General features: G+C 46.5%; 1 protein-coding gene across 4 annotated transcripts in view; it reads left to right on the forward strand.

The window, feature by feature from the left end:
- Positions 1-19,947, forward strand: part of RIN3 (Ras and Rab interactor 3) — a 175,491-nt gene that overhangs the window by 101,829 nt on the left and 53,715 nt on the right. The gene's annotated exons all lie outside the window — the stretch shown is intronic.

The following is a 19,947-nucleotide window of genomic DNA, read 5'->3' on the forward strand; positions in this document are numbered from 1 at the left end:
TTGCAGCAAACATCACATGCAACCCTGGGTGGGTGCAGGGGACTTCACAGGGAAGCCCCAGAGGGAGGGGTGTGGCCCAGAGGATGCAGAGAGAGGGCACAGGCCCCTCTGGGAACCACAGGGGATGTGTTGGCTCTGAGGCTTTCTCACACTATCTGATAAGAGCCCCTCCCTTCCACACCTGCCCCTCTGGCTCACGGCCTGTCTCTCAGCTTCCTGTATTATCAGCTTCAAGGACAGCCTGGAGTCCTGCGTGGACCAGGCCTCCCATTGCAGGGGTTCTAGAAGAAACTTCCTGTAGGGGCAGCAACAGGGGCTGATCCCCCTTCATGGGAGGTAGCTTGTGATTACTAAGCAGCTGCTGGGTGGAGCGGGTGTCTGCTAACCACCCTGAGAACTGCCTGTTTATTCAGAACTGGTTTTGGGTCAGTGAGAATTTTAAAATACACTTTGGTGCCATAAGTCAATGACTTAAGCTACGGGACCTTGACAAGGGCTGGTTAAAAATGGGGTGGTATGTGTTGGGGTCCAGCAGTGGGCTCCAGGCCCACAACCCCTGCTGCCTCTGAAGAAAACCATGCTCAACCTAGAGCACCCCCTCCCCACCTACGTAGGACCCTCCTGAGTCCAGATGGGCAGGAAAAGCGAGGCTGATAATGTCACCGGTGGAGGGTGTCCAGGTTCTTGGTGTCTTGAACAGAGAATTGGACAAAATGCACAAAGCAAGGAAGGAATGAAGGGGTTTATTGAAAATGAAAGTACACTCCACAGGGTGGGAGCGGGCCCAAGCATAGGGCCTCAAGGGCACCGTTACAGAATTTTGGGAATATTAAATACCCTCTAGAGGAGTCCACTGGTTACTTGGGGTACACCCTATGTAAATGAAGAGGATGACGTAAAGTTACAAAGTCTTTTACTTGGCCTACACTGTATGGAGAGGATATTTCCTGTTATAACTGAAGTGTGAATCAGCCTTATGTTCCCTGCCTCCAGACCCTATTTTTCCTGCCTCATATCTTCCCTGAGAGAGGTGAGCCCCATAAATCTTTATAGGAGGCAGAGGGACCAATGATCTTTTTTTTCTGTAACTGCTTCATGCTGGCTTGGGGTGTAGTCCCTACCTATTGGGGATCAAGGAACTCTCACCCTGCTCTGTATAGTGGAGGCAGGATAGCTTCTTGATGGGCAGGGTTGGTGTATTCACCTGCAAATGGCTGGAACCTTTGTTGCCTGTTCATCTGAAGCTTGATGGTCTCTATGCGAGAGGAAATGAAATTGGTTAAAAGATTTAATGGGAACTTCAGGGGGTGGATACCTATGCTGTCAAGAATGTTTGTTACAGAGATTTGCAGGAGAAAAGAAGAAAACCTGGTCTGTTCTAAAACCTATGTGTTTCCTTAAAGTCTTAGCACAAATGATACCATTTTGGTTTGGTTTGTTGGGGCCTAGTGCATGAGCTTAGTCCAAAACAACAGCCTGCCAGAATTTTGTTTAACAAATTCCTGGCCAGGCACGGTGGCCCACACCTGTAATCCCAGCACTTTGGGAGGCTGAGGCAGGTGGATCACTTGAGGTCAGGAGTTCGAGACCAGCCTGGCCAACATGGTGAAACCCCGTCTCTACTAAAAATACCAAAAATTAGCTGGGCATAGTGGCGGGCGCCTGTAATCCTAGCTACTCAGGAGGCTGAAACAGGAGAATTGCTTGAACCTGGGAGGCAGAGGTTGCAGTGAACCAAGATCGTACCATTGCACCCCAGCATGGGCAACAAGAGCAAAACTCCATCTCAAAAAAAAAACCAAAATAAATAAATTTAAAAATTCCCCCTTTTTGGTCACGTTCTCACTTTGGTCACTTAGGTGAGAACGTGACCAAAACTTAGGGCCTTAGTGCCACTCTCTGTTACCATCATTTTGGGTTTCTGGTCTTACTTAGCCCATCATTCATAGGTTACGGTGTCCTCATGGTCACATATTTCTTTCAGCTCCTGTTATTCCAGTTGGAGAGAGACCATATGACATTCTAGAGATGGCTGCATGCAAGCATTTAAAACCTTTGAGAGAATACAGCCCAACAGGGAAACTATCACTATGACTATTGGGAGGATAATAGTAAGAAATTGGAGTATGCTCCTTACCCAAGGTCCCCACAAGCCAAACCTCCTACAATCAAAGAGGCCAAAGAATGACTTAACTAAGCAGTTTCTTTGTTAATCCCCTAGCACTGAATTTCTATAATCTTCATTTGCTGTATTTCTCCATAGGCCACATGTGCCAGCAGCTGCACAGATATGTCTTTGTTCAGCCAATTCTATCATAACTTTCACAAAAAAATTTAAAGTCTGTTGTGTAACTGTAGCCTTTACAGGAGAATTTGCTGTAGAGCCTGTCATAAGGGATATATTGCTAATCATTGCTTCTTTTACTTTAAACCATGGAAAAAGGACCTAATAAATTATGCCCTTCTAGAAGAGTGAAGGCCTCCTGGCAATGATATCTTTAACCTGTGATGTGGGTTAAGAGAAATGAACCAATGTTTTGTTTCTGACTGATTGTGAGGCAGCCATAATGAGGTACCATTAAAGTTTTTTTTAACCTGCATTGGGCCTTTATCCTTTATCCATCAAAGTATAAGGTTCTTCATGTATAAGGCTGGCTGCAAACTCCTGCGCGAATAAAAGTACACCCCGTAAGTGCACAAAACAGACCCCTTTTCCACTTCTATTGTTCACAGAGGCATAAGCAAGGGAAAATATTCAAAGATAAGAGTTTCATGATAGTGGAGGCCTTAATCTGTGAACTTGGGAAAAGCTGTTCACATCAAGGATGCCATCCTCTTCTGGGGAGAAACACCCCTGGTTAGCCTTACCCCAAGGGTTCCAATGGGTATACAGTTCCAAGAGTATGGAGGGACCCTTCACAGTTTTGAGATTATGAACCCAAAGTTCCAGGTCCCGAAGTTTTGTTGCAATGTGGATGGCAAGGACAGTCTTTCTCTGATGTTCTCAGAAGATCTAAACTATAAAAGCTTTTTTACCTGGTGAAAATACACTATAGCATAATAATCTACTGTTATAACATCAGCCCTCTTGCATGGGAAAGCTTTTATACAGCCAGAACACATGCATTGAAAATACCAGTTGAATGAAATCCCTTTGTAAAATGTTTAAGTGGCCTCCAGGTGACCAATTGTACCCGAAGCTTTAATTGTTTTCCCAGGAATATGGGATCAAACATTGGTTATAAACAATTTCAGTAATTTGTAAGCCACTACATCAATGTATTCAATTTGGATCATTTTATTTTTTCCATGTTGAGTCATGGAATGCAGAACTCTTAATAATAAAAGCTTTAAGGACTCAGGAAGGACAAGGTGGCCATCCTGGTTCTACATGAGGCCATGCTTAATTAACATTAGACTTATATTATCTTGGATACTAGTTGTTTTTCCAAATTAGGTACATAGCACTGAGAAGAAAATTTGTTTTTTGTGTGTGATTTATAATCACTTAGCATAATAATCATAATTATAATTGATAGCATATACTTAGACATTAACATTTTAGAAATCCCATACAATTTTGTAACACATATTAGTATTATTCACAAAAATATAACCTAAGGAAGATCAAACATCATTTTGGCAATCTCGTGTACCTAAACATGTCAAATAATCCTGTTTACCTCCTTTCTGGATGTTTTCAGGGGCCCTCTGATCCATCCAAAAAATCAGGCATCAGGAAAGACAATTTTGAAACTGAAGTTTGATTTTGGAATTCCAGAGTACCATAAATTATTTATTTTCCCAAAATGACTCAGAAATTTTAAAGAAGTAGAAACCTTTTATAACCTTTTACAAAACACACACACACACATTCTACTGTTCTTATATACCTTGCATGTAAAACTGTTTCTAGTAGTCTTTTTTTTTTTTTTTTTTTTGCGGGGGGATGGAGTCTCACTCTGTTGCCCAGGCTGGAGTGCAGTGGCGCAATCTCAGCTCACTGCAGTCTCTGCCTCCCAGGTTCACACCATTCTCCTGCCTCAGCCTCCCAAGCAGCTGGGACTACAAGCGCCTGGCTAATTTTTTGTATTTTTAGTAGAGACGGGGTTTCATCGTGTTAGCCAGGATGGTCTCAATCTCCTGACCTCGTGATCTGCCCGACTTGGCCTGCCAAAGTGCTGGATTACAGGCCTGAGCCACCACGCCCGGCCTCTAGTAGTCTTAACTGCATGTTATAATGGCGAATTTTAAAGTAAAACCTGGTAAGTTAGTTCTGATAAAGTTTGACTGTTTCCAGCATAGCTAGAAGCGTGGCCAACTCCTCATGTCCCCAGGCCTTACCTAGCTGGAAAGCAGGCAAGTTAAACAATTTTCAAAAGGCAAAGAAGCAACTTATGACCTTCAAGCATTTAGCAAACCCAATATTTGAACATAATTTGGACCACATGTTTACATTTTGAAGACATTTGTGTTTTACCAATAATCTTTAAAACTGTCTTTATGTCCCAAAGATTACTCAAGTCACATGAACTAAATAAAAGGCATTACATTTTTCACTTTTCTGACAAAATATTTGACTTAAGCTTTTATTATTATTAAACCAATTAATGTAAAACTTTACAGAGGAGACAAACAGTGACTTTTCCTTTATATTTAACCAGTTTGCACAGAGAGAAAGAAGCCAGAGACTGACTAGTAAGAAACTCTTACCCTTTTGCTGGCATGCCAGGTTTCTGGGTTCTCTCTCTGAGTGGCCCTAGCGACCCTGCCTGACCATATGCAAACAAACACATTGCCATGAATTAAGAATATTCACAAACAGTTTACAAATTGTGGAGATGTTAGGCAGAGAGAGAGAAATATGACTCAAATTCTATTTACAAGGGTATACGCAGGACACTTAAATTATCAGGAAGCCTAAAATCCAAAAAGTTTGTTTAAAGGTAGAAAGTTGGTGTGCTCCATTAATTCCTGTGGGCCCGACAAAGGTAGCTTTGGAATTCCAGATAAATGGAATGAATGATGATTTGCTAGAAATACATGGGAAACAAAATAACTATTCACAGAATCAAATGAAAGCCTTCCACTAGGAACTAAAAAAAATCATAGTTTTATACATATGGATACACAAGCAAAGCCAGAGGAGAATAAACAGCAAGTGAATGAAAACTAGAAGTCAAAAACAAATAAACAGGAAACCAACCCTAAGTTTTCCTACTCAATTTACCCTGGAGGCTACAGTGTTACCTAGGGCCCCCAAAAACCCACATAATGAATATTTTAATCCTGACACATAATTCAGTATCCTTAAGTTCGCCAATATTTTCATACAGCCTGTGCAATTAAGAAATTGACTTTAGGCACATGGCCAATAAGTACTCCAGCACTATCCATGCAAAAGAGTAAACATAGTGTGAAGCAATGCAAGCATGTATGTGAGATTTGGCTTTGCACTAAATCCAGCTTCATGCTTAACTATATTTAAAAAAGAATTGCTGGGCCGGGCACAGTTGCTCATGCCTGTAATCCCAGCACTTTGGGAGACCAAGGTGGGTGGATCACCAGGTCAGGAGATGGAGACCATCCTGGTTAACACGGTGAAACCCCGTCCCAGCTACTCAGGAGGCTGAGGCAGGAGAATGGCGTGAACCCGGAAGGCGGAGCTTGCAGTGAGCCAAGATTACGCCACTGCACTCCAGCCTGGGTGACAGAGCGAGACTCCGTCTCAAAAAAAAAAAAAAAAAAAAAAAGAATTACCAAACTTCTGATGCATTTTTTTTACAATACTTCTTGTTTTACTGTCGATGAAAAGAGTCAAACTCTGTAAAATATTTTAAGAGATTTATTCTGAACCAAATATGAGTGACCATGGCCCATGACCCAGCCCTCAGGAGGTCCTGAGAACATGTGCCCAAGGTGGTTGGGGTGCAGCTTGGTTTTATAGATTTTAGGGAGGCATGAGACATCAGTCAAATACAATTAAGGAATACATGAATACATTGGTTTGTTTCAGAAAGGTGGGACAACTTGAAAACTGTTGGGGGTGGGGAGCAGTGTTCCAGGCTATAGGTAAATTTAAATATTTTATGGTTGACAATTGATTGAGTTTTTGTCTAAGGACCTGGGATCAATAGAAAGGAAATGTTCATAAAAGATTGTGAAAAACCAAGGTTCTTTTGAAGTCTCATAGTGGCTGCCCTTAGAAACAATCGATAACAAATGTTTCCTATTCAGACCCTTTAAAAGGTGCTAGACTTTCTGCCAGTTTTGGTAGACAACATATAACAGTAAGTGTACATACAAATAAACACATCTAGATGTGTATACACACACATAAATGAAAATCCAGTAGCTCGGAACCTTAGCCATGAGATAGCAATACAAGCTTACTGGTTTTACTTTACCCCAATAGATAAGCCAATGAAGGCTATGAACCAAAATTTTGGGTAAAGCAGTTTGGTTGTTAAAGGCCAGACCTCCCCAGACTCCAAAGAGTGCTGGAGCCAAACAGTACCAAAGGAGGGCATCACACATTAACCAGGCTCCTTGCTCAGAACAGCAGCACAAGTGGGATCCATGCAACACCATCCCACTTTCCCAGTAGACAGTAAACTCCAGATTCGAAACAATTTGGGGGTCAAGCAGCCATTGCAACTGCAAGAGAAAATTCTAAGGAGGGCTTAGTACTAGACCTCATAACCTCTGCCAAGAGCATCCCCTTTGGGGAGGTTGAGGTCTACAGGATCCCCCAGAGCATCCTCCTGTGGGCTCCAATCTTAGAGTGTCAGATGTCTCTGACCTTAGGTGGGCACTGGCACCACTTTCCATGTGTTCCCTCCAGAGCCTGCTATGAGCTTTCCTTTGGTACCTGGGTGTAATCCCTGACTTTTAGCATCCTTATAATTTGATAAGGCCATGCCTTCCCATCCTTCCTGTTCTGTTAGAAACAAATTTTCAGTGCCACAAAGTGAACCCAGCACTCAGGCAAAAGTTTTCTCAGCAAGGCAATTTACTTCTGTAGAAGGGCGCTTCCTGCATGCAAGGCAGAGGCAAGGGGGAGCATGCAAAACAAAGGAGAACAGGATTTTCTTATCCCTAACGCAGACCCTGTTCCTGTGTCTTCCCCCTGTGGGCTGGGGTCAGACCGCACAATCTAGGCTAATTCCGATTGGCTACAGTTGACATCATCAAAGGAGGCAAGGGTGGGCCTTTGACAGGAAGCACAGGTATAGTACATTTTGGGGTGTTTGGGCACAGCAGAGAGAGGGAGGGCTGATAGATGAATGGGTATGATTAGCTTTTAGAATAGAACAAAGAACCAGGCACAGAAACTCTTTGAAGAGGAACTATTTGTTGTCAACAACAATTTCCTCCTCTTGAATTTATACATGTTCCGCTTTAAACCTATCTAATATGACTCGGATTTCGTGTTCGTTCACGGGGAAGAATTTGTTACTATAGGATTGGGAAGAACTAGGAAAGGTTTTGTTACTAGCTGTCTCTATAAGTCTTTGGACTAGTCCACGAATGCAGGGTATGATGCAGCATCCAACAAGAATAAGCACAGCTATTGCAATTGCAAGAGAGGTAACAATAGAGGCCATGAGTCCTTTCCATCTACCAAACCATTGCCCTAACCATCCTGTGAAAGGGTCAGTTATCCCAGAATTTGTGGCTAATTCATCTGATAAGGAGGTAAGACCTTGTAAAGCTTTTGTAATTGTTCCATCAGGAGCTGTATTGTTGGGAATGTAGGTGCAGCATTGGGTTCCTATCATAACACAAACTCCACCTTTTTCTGCTAATATCATATCTAGGGCCATTCTGTTTTCCCAAGCCATTTGGCTAGTAGGCCCTAATTGTTCAGCTATTCCTTGGATAGCATCCCTAGTGTAATTAATAAATCGCTGCTGGTTATAATAGATGTAATTTATCCAAGCTACATTTTTATTAATAGCTACCATTGGAAATAATGATTCAAATCCTGCAGCTACTGGGTCTCGGGCTTTGAATCTATCAGGTACCCCCTGTGGGACTCCAATTCCATCTAGATAGACATGAGAGTCGAAAGATCCTTGAAGGGCCTCTCTTGTTTTACGGCGTTGTGGTTTCTTTTTTTCTGGTTGTTGAAATGCCAGGGTGAAAGGGATGGCCAATTGAATTAGAGCACAAGTACCACTCCAGTTACTTGGCAGAGTGTCTAGCAGGTGTCCACCACAATACCACCATACATCAGCTCGGGCATGAACAAGTGCAGACTGATTGGTAAGCTCTTGGAAAGACTTAAGCTCACTGCATCCCTTTAGGTCCCCAAGAAACTCCAAATCTTTTCCCTGTCGTGAGAGACAGGAAGTAAACTTGGCATCTGGAGATGGAGGCTGGATGGCCCTCGGGGGCTCACCCTCAAGGTGTTGAGTTTCAGGGAATAGCACAGAGAGAGCTCGACAGAATTCACTATCCCAGGCTGTAGGGTGTTGGAAAAGAGCCACCATGCAGCCCATGCCCGGTTGGTCAGAAGACCATCCAAGTGGAAAGGGGACGACTTGGGCCTCTGGCCTACCTTGCGCACAAGCGTAACAGTCGCTTTTGTTTAGACTGCGAACGGAATATTCAATCCATTCCATCCAGGCATTTGTTTCTTTGTATCCTGTTTCAATTGTCAGTGTTTGTTTTAAATTTTTAACCTCTACAATAGCTACTTTGCTTTTGTCATTAGATGAAGAGACAATGGTCTGGTTAGCAGGTGTAGAAGAGGATAGACGTGGAGATATGAGGGATGGAGATGTACTGAGGTGCAACTCGAAGAATCCTATGGGGTCTTTCCCTCTTACATCTGCTCCCATACCATAGAAACGGTTTAGGGTGGGGGAGGAATCTTGGAGAGTTGGGATGGTGATGGAAATTTGCACCGGGTTACATTGGTTATATCGACAATTGGGAGGGGCAATTCCTTTAGTAAAATGGATATAGGGCTTTAGAACCGCTAGCGGGAAATCGTTTGAGGGGACCCAATCTTGACGTTGAGTGGTCCAAACGACATATTCCCAAGTATGACAAAACGGAAAGCTAAACAAGGTAGAAGCATCTGCTTCGGAGGGGCAGAGATATTTCTCTGCTGCTGCAAGCTGTCTCTGGCTTTGGAGATCCCCACAAGGTATAACTAAACAAGCATCAAAGGTAATGGTCTGGGGTGAGTCTGATCTAGTTACATTAATAATGAGGTGGCTAGCAAGAGAACAAGGAAAGAAGAAGGAGTAACAGAATAGATGAAAGAGAATTAAACTTTCCTTAGCTTTAGTTTGGTAGGATTTTCCCCTGGGACTATGGCCCATGACGCTGGAGGGGGCGGTGCTTTCTTGACTCGGGTGTGATGGGTCCATCCTTTCTCGGCAGTTCAGACTGCAGTTTCAGTTGTTAGGAGCACTAGATATGGTCCCTCCCAGGACGGTTCAAGTTTCTCTTCTTTCCAGCTCTTATTGAGGCCGTAGTCTCCGGGCCGGTGCTGATGGACTGGAAACTCAAGAGGCAGCGTTTGCGCTAAGAGACCTTTAGTCCTAAGGAAAGATAAGGTAGAAGACAGACCAAGTATATAATTCCTAAGGAACTGATCTTTGGTCTCAAAAGTGGGAATGTCACTAGTGGAACTTAAGTATGGTAACCTATAGAGCATTTCATAAGGAGATAGGCCAACATCTGTTTGAGGGGCAGTTCGGATCCTGAGTAGAACGATGGGGAGACACTTAGTCCAGGGTAATGGACTTTCTGAAATTAACTTAGATGATTTTTTAAAGTCTGATTCATCCTTTCTATTCTTCCTGATGAGGTTGGATGCCAGGGGTCATGATACTCCCATTTGATTCCTAAAGTTTGAGTAAGCCCTTTAATGATATTTGCGGTAAAGTGAGTCCCGTTGTCTGAGTCAGTGTTTTCTACTGGCCCGAACTGAGGTATTATCTTCTCTAGTAATACTTTAACCACATTATTAGCTGTTGCGGGGAGGGGAATGGCTTCAACTCAATGGGTGAGGTGGTCTACTATTATGCCATGAGCAGGACAGTTTCTTTTTCCTTCCCCAACTCGGGGCATTCTCTTTTGAAGTGGCCTGCTCTTCCACATTTGAAGCACCTATCCTGTCCTCCCACTCTCTCATTTCCAGGATTATTTGACCTTGCTCCCCCATACTCTTTAGAGGGCCTGGTAGCTGAGGGTCTGGGTCCGCTAGTTGGAGGCTTGGGTCCTCCAGACGGGGTTTGGACCCTTTATAATTCCTGGTCCCCTGGAGTCTCTGTTTAGAAGCAGATGGCTTGAAGCCATCTGTTGGAAAGTGGATAGCATAAGTTTCGTTTTTTGTTTTTGCTTTTCTTAATCTCTCCTCACATATACTTTTTGGGCTTCTCCTAGGGGTTCCTCTCTGGACCGGTTTTTTGTTTTTCTAGTTTCTGCAACTTCTTTGCTATGTCTGGCCAGCTATTTGTGACAAAATGTAGCTTTAATATTCCTTGCCCAAGAGGGTCTTCTGGATCCAAATCTGCATATTTCCTTATTTGTTCCCTTAGTCTTTCTAGAAATTTCATGGGCCCTTCATCTTTTTCCTGTTGTATGTCAAATGTTCAGGAAAGATTCTGAGCATGGGGCACTGACTCCCGAATTCCTTTAATTATCATTTCCCTAAGATCTTTCATATTTTCCCAGCAGACTGCATTGTTATTATCCCATTGAGGATCTTGGGCTGGGAATTTCTGGTCTGCTGCAGGAACATTTTGGCCAGGAGAATATTCACATTCCCAAATTGTCGTAGCAGCCCTGTGAATCATCCCCTTTTCTTCTCCTGAGAAGAGGATACCCAGGATGGACATTAATTCGGCCCAGGTATATAACTGGGGGCCTAGGAATTGATCTGCTACCCCGTATGGGTCATCTAGCAGTGGCTTAAGTTCTTTCTTTAAACCTTGAACCTCTGAACTTGTCAAAGGAGCATTTACAAAGCCAGTAGCTCCTCCTGCCTGGGACACCTCTCTCAAAGGGAAGAGAGTTGGAGCTGATTCCTTAGAGGCAGAGGGGAAAGGAAGATTTTGAATATCCTTCTTACATGGTAGTCCCTTTAGGGAAGGATACTTAGGCTGACAAGGAACAGACTCATGGGGTGGTGGTAATTCCCAAGAGTCAAGAGTATAAGGGGGAGGAATAATAGGAGTAGCAGAAGGATCTGGGACCGAGTCCAGGGTAGCAGCAGCTGCCTGTGGAGGGGACAGGTCAAGTTGGGGGGAATTAAGTGGGGAAAGGTGGTTTAGAGGGTTCCAGGAGTTGGGATCCCTCTGCCTAGGGGTTGGTTTTACTACGCCTTCCCCTGTATTCTTTAGGGGAAAGAGGAGAACAGGTTGTTTTCTCCAGAAGAGGGCATAGTCTCTTCCTGCAAGACCAGACTTTTGTCATTCACATACTAAGTTAAAAGTTAACAGACCCAATCCTCATCTGATCCATATTTTGGCAAGAAGATGGCAGGTTTGAGGATGGGTTCCTTGGCCCAAATGAAACAACAATATTTTATCATCTGTTGCTTTTTCTTGTGCCTATTCCTCTCATTCTCCTTCCAATATTTTAGCATGAGACCTAGAGGACTATCAGAGGGGATCTGACTATCCCCGTCCTTACCTTTCCCTGTTGTACTAGGAGTGTTTCCCATCTTGGAGGTTTTGGATGCCCCCTTGACTGTGTGTGTGGCCCAATCTCTCTTACTAGAGTTCTCTTGCCTTCCTTTTTCTCTAGAGGCTCAACCCCCATTAATGGAGGTTTCTTGCACTCCTTTCCATTCACTTCATCCTATCTGGCCACTTCCTTCACAGGAAATTAGGTCCCTCTTAGCATTGGCATGCAGGTATAAGCCCCATGGCAGGATCTGCCCTAAGCCATATGAAGATGAGGTGACCACAGAACCACAGAACCACAGACAGGACCCACTCACCCTGGACAGCAGTAATGCCTATCACCATTCACACAAGCAGCACCGCAAGCAGTGGTGCCTATGATCATTCACACACACTTTCAACCTCCAAGATATCCCGACCACCAATGAAATACTTCACCGCCCCCACAGCTTTTCTTACTTCGGTCTTGTGCGCAAAGTTACCTGGTCGCCACGGTATTTGTAGGCAAGTCTTTCCTTCCAACGTTGCCGAGAGTCCAGGTTTATTCGTCACAGTGGGTGGGGTCCCAATCTCTAGCCCTTGAGGCCACGTCAGCAAGGCAGTGGGTCACGTCTCCCCCTGGGAGATGACCAGAGACCCCTTCCCCAGAGGAGAATGGGAATCCTGGGCAAGGCCCCAGATTGTTAGAAACAAATTGTCAGTGCTGCAAAGTGAACCCAGCACTCAGGCAAAAGTTTTCTCAGCAAGGCAATTTACTTCTATAGAAGGGCGCTTCCTGCATGCAAAGCAGAGGCAAGGGAGAGCTTGCAAAACAAAGGAGACCAGGAGTTTTTATCCCTGAAGCAGACCCTGTTCCTGTGTCCTCCCCCTGTGGGCTGGGGTCGGACCACACAATCTAGGCTAATTCCGATTGGCTACTGTTGACATCATCAAAGGAGGCGAGGGTGGGCGTTTGACAGGGAGAACAGGTACAGTATATCTTGGGTGTGTTTAGGCACAGTGGAGATAGGGAGGGCTAATAGATGAATGGGTAAGATTACCTTTTAGAATAGAACAAAGAACCAGGAACCAAAACCCTTTGAAGAGGAACTATTTGTTCTTAACAACAGCAGCACAAGTGGGATCCATGCAATGCCATCCCACTTTCCCAGTAGACAGTAAACTCCAGATTCTAAACAATTTGGGGGTCAAGCAGCCATTGCAACTGCAAGAGAAAATTCTAAGGAGGGCTTAGTAGTAGACCTCATAACCTCTGCCAAGAGCATCCCCTTTGGGGAGGTTGAGGTCTGCAGGATCCCCCAGAGCATCCTCCTGTGGGCTCCAATCTTAGAGTGTCAGATGTCTCTGACCTTAGGTGGGCACTGGCGCCACTTTCCATGTGTTCCCTCCAGAGCCTGCTATGAGCTTTCCTTTGGTACCTGGGTGTAATCCCTGACTTTTAGCATCCTTATAATTTGATAAGGCCACGCTTTCCCATGCTTCCTGTTCCGTGAACTTTAATGATAGGAACTGGAGGCTGGGTGGGTTTCTTTTGCCCTTAGCCAGTTGAATAGGAGAAGGGAAGAATTTAGCATAAGAAAAGAAGGTTTAAGTCCTGAAACATGCGAGTTTGCTCTGAGCTGTGCCACATGTAGGGATCAGGGACCACACTCAGAAAATATTTTTTTTTAAAAAAGAATCCCTTCCCATTCTGGACAGGGTAATTATTCCCATTCATTCCTAGGCCTTCAGGCAATACTGGGGAGTGACCCCAGCCAATTATCCTCAACTTCCAAGGAGCTACTGGGAAACAGCCACTGAAAGACTGAAAAAGAAAGAGAGAGAAAAAAAATGAAAAAGACCCTGGTCCCTTAAGTGAACCAGGCAGTGGCATTTAGGCTTCTCCACATGGAAACGCCTTAGTTTCACTGGCCACGGCCAGAAACCTGCAGTTGCTTTTGTATTTAGGCGCTGCCCACCAAGGGTCCTGAGTTGGAAAGGAAAAGAGAGAGAGAGAGAGATTGATTGATTGATTGATTGATTCCCCTGTATGGAGCAGAAAGGAAAAAGAGAAAGGAGAAAAAGGAATCCCAAACTTTGGACTTACCTCTTCCTCCCCGCTGGCTCGCCAAAATATGTCACCAGTGGAGGGTGTCCATGTTCTTGGCATCTTGAACAAAGAATTAGACAAAACGCACGAACAAAACAAGGAAGGAATGAAGGGGTTTACTGAAAATGAAAGTACACTCCACAGTGTGGGAGCAGGCCCAAGCATAGGGCCTCAAGGGCACCGTTACAGAATCTGGGGGAGTTTAAATACCCTCTAGAGGATTCCATTGGTTACTTGGGGTACACCCTATGTAAATGAAGAGTATGAAGTAAAGATACAAAGTCATTTACTTGGCCTGCGCCCTATGGAGAGGATATTTCCTGTCATAGCTGAAGTGCGAACTGGCCTCACGTTCCCTGCCTCCAGACCCTATTTTCCTGCCGCAGTAATAGTTGATGCTAACAGCTGCTGCCTCTTAAGGGCACACCAGGTACCTGGCACTGTGGTAAGGGCTTTTATAGCCATTCTCTTTTTAAATTTTGCGAACAATTTCAGGAGGTAAATGCTCTTGTTATCCCCATTCTACAGATGAGGAAACGGAGACTGAGAGAAGTCACTTGCCCAGCTGGTAAATGGCAGGGCAGGGTTTCAAACCAGACACATCTCCAAAGTCCACACTGTCTGCTCCAGAGGCCTCACTGTGTGCATCCTGCAGTAATTCTGATGCCTGTAGGCCCACAAGGCAAAACATCAGAGGCCTCCTGGCCCTTGGTATGTTATGACACGTTAGGCTCTCAGAGAGGCAGGTTCCAAGCTCCTAACCATAGTGGAAGAAGCCTAACAGTGTTTGGCACATGTTAGGTGCTGTGAATGAACAAATGATGGCATAATTGCAAAGCCCAGAACTTGAGCTTGTTATTTAATCTCTCTGAGCCTCAACTTCCTCTTCTGTTAAATGGGAATGATAATATCGTTATATTGGTGCTGAAGGAGGGAATAAGAAACACATGTAAAGAGACAGCACCGACCCAGCGCAGTGGCTCACACCTGTAATCCCAGCACTTTAGGAGGCCGAGGCGGGTGGATCACTTGACTTCAGGAGTTCTCAAGACCAGCCTGGGCAACTTGGTAAAACCCCACTCTACTAAAAATGGAAAAATTAGCCGGGTGTCGTGGCACATGCCTGTAATCCCAGCTACTCAGGAGGCTGAGGCAGGAGAACGGCTTGAACCCAGGAGGCAGAGGTTGCAGTGAATTGAGACTGTGCCACTGCACTCCAGCCTGAGTGACAAAGCAGGACCCTGTCTAAAAAAGAAACAGCACCCTGCCCCCAAAAGAAACAGCACCCTGCCCCCAAAAGAAACAGCACCCTGCCCCACACCCAGTCAGTGCCCTTGTTCTACTTCCATGAATTGGGCCATAGGGGTTTGCTGGAGCAGCGACTTCCTCTATGTCCAGGGAGCTCTGGAGCCATGGTCACCAAGCTCACTGCTGTCACTGCTCAACCTTTCCTCCATGTTCCAGAAAAGCAGGTGCCCCTGGGCCTACCCTCAAACTCCCAGGGTACCCTTAAGGAGGCCACAGGGCACAGAGCCTGGCATCACTGTATTTTGAGGGATGTCAGCTCCCAGGCCTGAGTTTGTGAGTAGCTCAGAAGTGAGATGCTGTGGGAGGGATAGTCCCAGGCTGAGAGTTGGAGACCCATCACTTAGAAGCTTGTGACCCTGGGCAAGTCACCTGACCTCTCCTGGCCCCCAGTTGCCTCCCCCATCAAGGGGATGTTAGCCAAGACGGAACATCAAAGATCTAAAGCTCTGTGGTTGTGCAATTCTAAGATCCTGCCCTACAGACTCCTCCAGAGCCTAACTCCTGGAAGCAGCAGGTGATGTCCCAGAGGCATATCATGTGCCTTGTGTCACCTCCAGGACATGGCACAGAGGGGTGTTACAGTGGATGCTTGTCAGCCCTGGTGTTTAGTTAGACATGTGTCCCCAGCACCATGCTGAACCACAGGCCTGGTCCTGAGCAAGCCTACCCAGGCCCCTTCCCCTTCCCAGAGCCTCTTGTCAGTGAGCACTTGGGGCCCGGGGGGCTGGGCTGGGAGCCTGTTCCTGGAGCTTATTCCCCATGACAGCATGGCAGCCCCCAGAGGGCCAAGCTGCACAGTGAAGATTCCCCAGAGCAGGACGCCCCCATCCCTCTCAATCCAGCACTCAGGAAGCACATTCTGTGCTCTGTCTGCAGCCTCTGCCCCCAGAAATAAAAAAAAGACAGGTTCTGCTTCAAGATGCTCACTCCAAACTAATGCAAAGCCTAGGTGGACTGGCATAAGGGCTCTAGAGAGGGTTTCCAGACCTGGCTGGGTCCCACAGTCACCGAAGAGCTGGTTAAAAATACAGACTCCTCCCAGGAGATCCTGACTCAGTGGGTCTGGGGTGGGACGCAGGAATCTGCATTTTTTTTGGCGGCAGCGAGGTGGGGGGTTGGAGTCTCACTCTGTCACCAGGCTGGAGTGCAGTGGCGTGATCTGGGCTCACTGCATCCTCCACCTCCCGAGTTCAAGCGATTCTCCCACCTCAGCCTCCCGAGTAGCTGAGACTACAGGCACACACCACTACCCCCAGCTAATTTTTTTTGTATTTTTAGTAGAGTCAGGGTTTCACCATGTTGGTCAGGCTGGTCTTGAACTCCTGACCTCAAATGTTCTGCCCACCTCAGCCTCCCAAAGTAGGAATCTGTGTTTATAATGAGCCTGTCTCAGACCGGGGTTTGAGAACTTCTTCCAGGTGAATGATACCAGTTGCTTACCTGGGGGTCTCCTAGGGGCAGACTTTGGGACAAGATTCATATACAAGGGGTGATTCAGGACTTGCCCTGGAGGAGAAAGCAGGAGGGAGTAGGGAAGCAGGACTGGGAGTGGGAGAAGCCCAGTGAGGGTGCGACTGCAGGGTGACCCCAACCTCAGTCTGGTCCTGTCGGCAGCTCTGGAGCATAAAGTAAACCTGGGGCCACTCCTAGGCATGTGTGAGGCTCCAGCACCAGGACAATCCCTGGTGGTCCCAAGGGCCAGCACTTAAGGCAAACCCCACTGAGGCTAGGGGATGGGTGTGTAGAGCTGGTAAAGCCATCAGGGTGGGTGGGGTGTCAGCAGTGATTTCGTGACTGGCTCCTGCTGATGGGGCATCTGTGCTGAGTGAGGCTTTGTGCTGCGACTGCCCACAGAGCTCCCTCTAACCGCTACAGCAATAACAGCTTTAGGGAAGGTATTACCGCTTCAGTGATGCCAGCCCCCAGGGCTGTGCTGAGGATCAGACTCCCTGATCCTTGGAAGGGGTTTAGCAGAGCGCCTGGCATGAAGCAAGGGCTCAAAAAACGATCAAGCATGTTCTTATTGCTATTATAGATAAAGAAACTGAGGCTGGGGGTGTGACCTGCCTTGGTGTCACAGCCAAGTTCTGAGCCGATTTGAACCCAAGTGTGTGTGACCCGCAAGCCCCAGCTGCTTCTGCCCAGGAGACTGACTGCCAGGCCCGTGGCTGGGAGGATGCCCTGTGCTGCCCCCACTCCAGCCGCTCCCTCCACATATGGGAGACTTGTGGCTGTCTTTGTGGAAGAGTGATGTTGCGAGCCAGGCAAGGAAGGGCGGGAAGGGAACTTAAGGCAGAGGAGACAGCATGGGCAAACATCTGGCAGTGGGAAAGCTATGGGCAGCCTCAGGAGTGGCTTCATGGGCAGAACCGCATAACGGGTGGGAGGTAAAATGCTTGGAAAGCCTTGAACGCCGTGCCTAGGGATTGCAGGGACTTCCTTCCGCAGGTGCTGTGAGCCTGTTGCTGATATCAGACTGCTCTTCAGCGAGCAACCTGGCCATAGCAGGTGGTGGGATTGGAGGAAGGGGAGAGCAGAGACCAGCAAGGGGCTGCTGCAGCCATCCTGGCCCTATGCGGAGGTGACTGCCTCAGGCAATGGCTAGGGGAACCAGAGGGGTGAGGGCAGCCCCTGAGGGAGGGAGCAGGGGGAGACTGTGGAGATGCCGGGGTTTCCATCCTTGATGACAGGAAGACGAACATGCGTGATGGTTTCCTGAGTATTTACTTGGTGCCAAGGTGCTGTGCTCAGCACCTTGCAAGGATCATGGGGCCTGATCCCCGGCACAGCCCTGGGCACTGCAGTCATTAGCCTCAAGAAGTGGGCGCCATTACCCAAAATGAGGAAGGAAGAGAAGAGCCTCTCAGGCCTGCCCCACCCTAGGATGTGCCCAGTGTTGTGACTAAGCCGCCACCCTCCTGTCCCGGAGGAGGAGATGGCAAGAGGAGGGGACGGCTGGCTGGGCATCTTTGCCCTAGGAGAAATCTCGTCACTGTGCCTGGAAAGCTCTGATCTATAGCCGGCCAGTCAGAAGCCAGCTGGTGGCCTGAGACAACTGCATCTGAAGTGGGGGCAGTCTTGGGGGACTGAAGCCTTAAGTCTGCAGAGTCTAACTCTACATCCAGGTAATTAGTGTCAGAATTTAGCTGAATTGTTGTATACCCAGTTGGTGTCTGGAGAATTGGAGAATTGATTGCTAGTGTTGGAAAACACTTCAGAGGGGGTTATCAAATCAGTTTAGTGGGTCATGACTTGTTTCTTTTTAATGAAAAAGTAAACTGGACTAGAAACTATCAGAATCTCATGTAGCTGGAATAAGTCTCATTTTGCTAAACTTTTGTTTTAGTGGTGTGTGCGTGTGTGTGTGTGTTTGTATGTGTGTGTGCATGCACATATGCTGTGTCATGATGTCAAAAGTATTTCTCTCTGGTTACAGAGGTTTGGAAAGCACCAGCTAAAACAGAGACCTCCAGAGAGAGGCGCTGGCTCCCTGGGAAGTTCACAAGCTGACCCTCCAGAGTGTGGGGGAAATGTCAGAATATTTATTCTAAAAATCCCTTTTTTTTTTTTTTTTTTTTTGAGACGAAGTTTCACTATTGTTGCCCAGGTTGGAGTGCAATGGTATGATCTTGGCTCACTGCAACCTCCGCCTCCTGGGTTCAAGCAATTCTCCTATCTCAGCCTCCCACATAGCTGGGATTACAGGCACCTGCCACCATGCCCTGCTAATTTTTTTAATATTTTTAGTAAAGACTGAGGTTTCACCATGTTGGCCAGGCTGGTCTCAAACTCCTGACCTTCAGGTGATCCACCTGCCTCAGCCTCCCAAAGTGCTGAGATTACAGGCATGAGCCACTGCACCCAGCCAGCTAAAAATCCAATTTTAAAAATTCCCATTGTTGTGAATGCTTTTTAGTGGATTTCATAGTTTATAAGGAAACACACACACATCAGGAAAGTTGCTTAATCTTAATATTTTTTTAATAGCCCTGACCTTGGGGGCCTGTGATTCCCACCGAAGGCTGCATGCACCAGGATCCCCTCAGGAGCTGTTTAAAAATGTGGATTCTCAGCTGGGCATGGTGGCTCACGCCTGTAATCCCAGCACTTTGGGAGGCCGAATCACTGAAGGTCAGGAGTTCAAGACCAGCCTGGACAACATGGTGAAACCCCAGTCTCTACTAAAAATACAAACTTTAGCTGGGGGTGGTTGCAGGCACCTGTAATTCCAGCTGCTTGGGAGATTGAAGCAGGAGAATTGCTTGAACCCAGGAGGCGGAGGTTGCAGTGAGCCGAGATCGCACCACTGCACTCCAGCCTGGGTGCCAGAACGAGACTCTATCTAAAAAAAAAAAAAAACGTGGATTCTCAGCCTACCCCAGACCTGATGCTAGGCACCCTTGGTTGGAAACCTAGCAGTCTGCATTTCTAGCAGCTCCCTAGAGGATTCTGATCCAGACAGTCTGCAGAGTATAAATGGGTATGGTGGCCCCAGTGGAGTCCCTCACAAGTGTCTAGTTCCCTTTGGTTTTTTGTTGTCAGTGAGTGTTCAGGCGGAGGCCCCACCACTCCAGCACCCTATCTGGAGGTTTTTCTTGGCATTTTCCAAGAACTAAGGACTCGGCATTTGGAGATGAATAAGCCGTGCATGGCAGCACCAGTTTCAGACACCTGCCTTCCCCATCTTCACACCCTGCTAATGTTTACTGAGGCATGAAACTGATTTGCCCTCCAGACCCCAAACTGGGCAATTTGCCCAGGCTCCACCTTTGTCACAGAGCAGGAGGGCACCATGAGGACATAATGAAGCTGAGGTTGGAGGACTGGGGTGTTTACTGTCTTTTATTACGGAATTGGGAGGAACCAGTACAGGCTGCTCCATTAGCTTGGGACCATTTACTT

The sequence above is a fragment of the Pan troglodytes genome, chromosome 15 (genome assembly GCF_028858775.2).
Source record: "Pan troglodytes isolate AG18354 chromosome 15, NHGRI_mPanTro3-v2.0_pri, whole genome shotgun sequence".
In the NCBI taxonomy this organism is placed as follows: Eukaryota; Metazoa; Chordata; class Mammalia; order Primates; family Hominidae; genus Pan; species Pan troglodytes.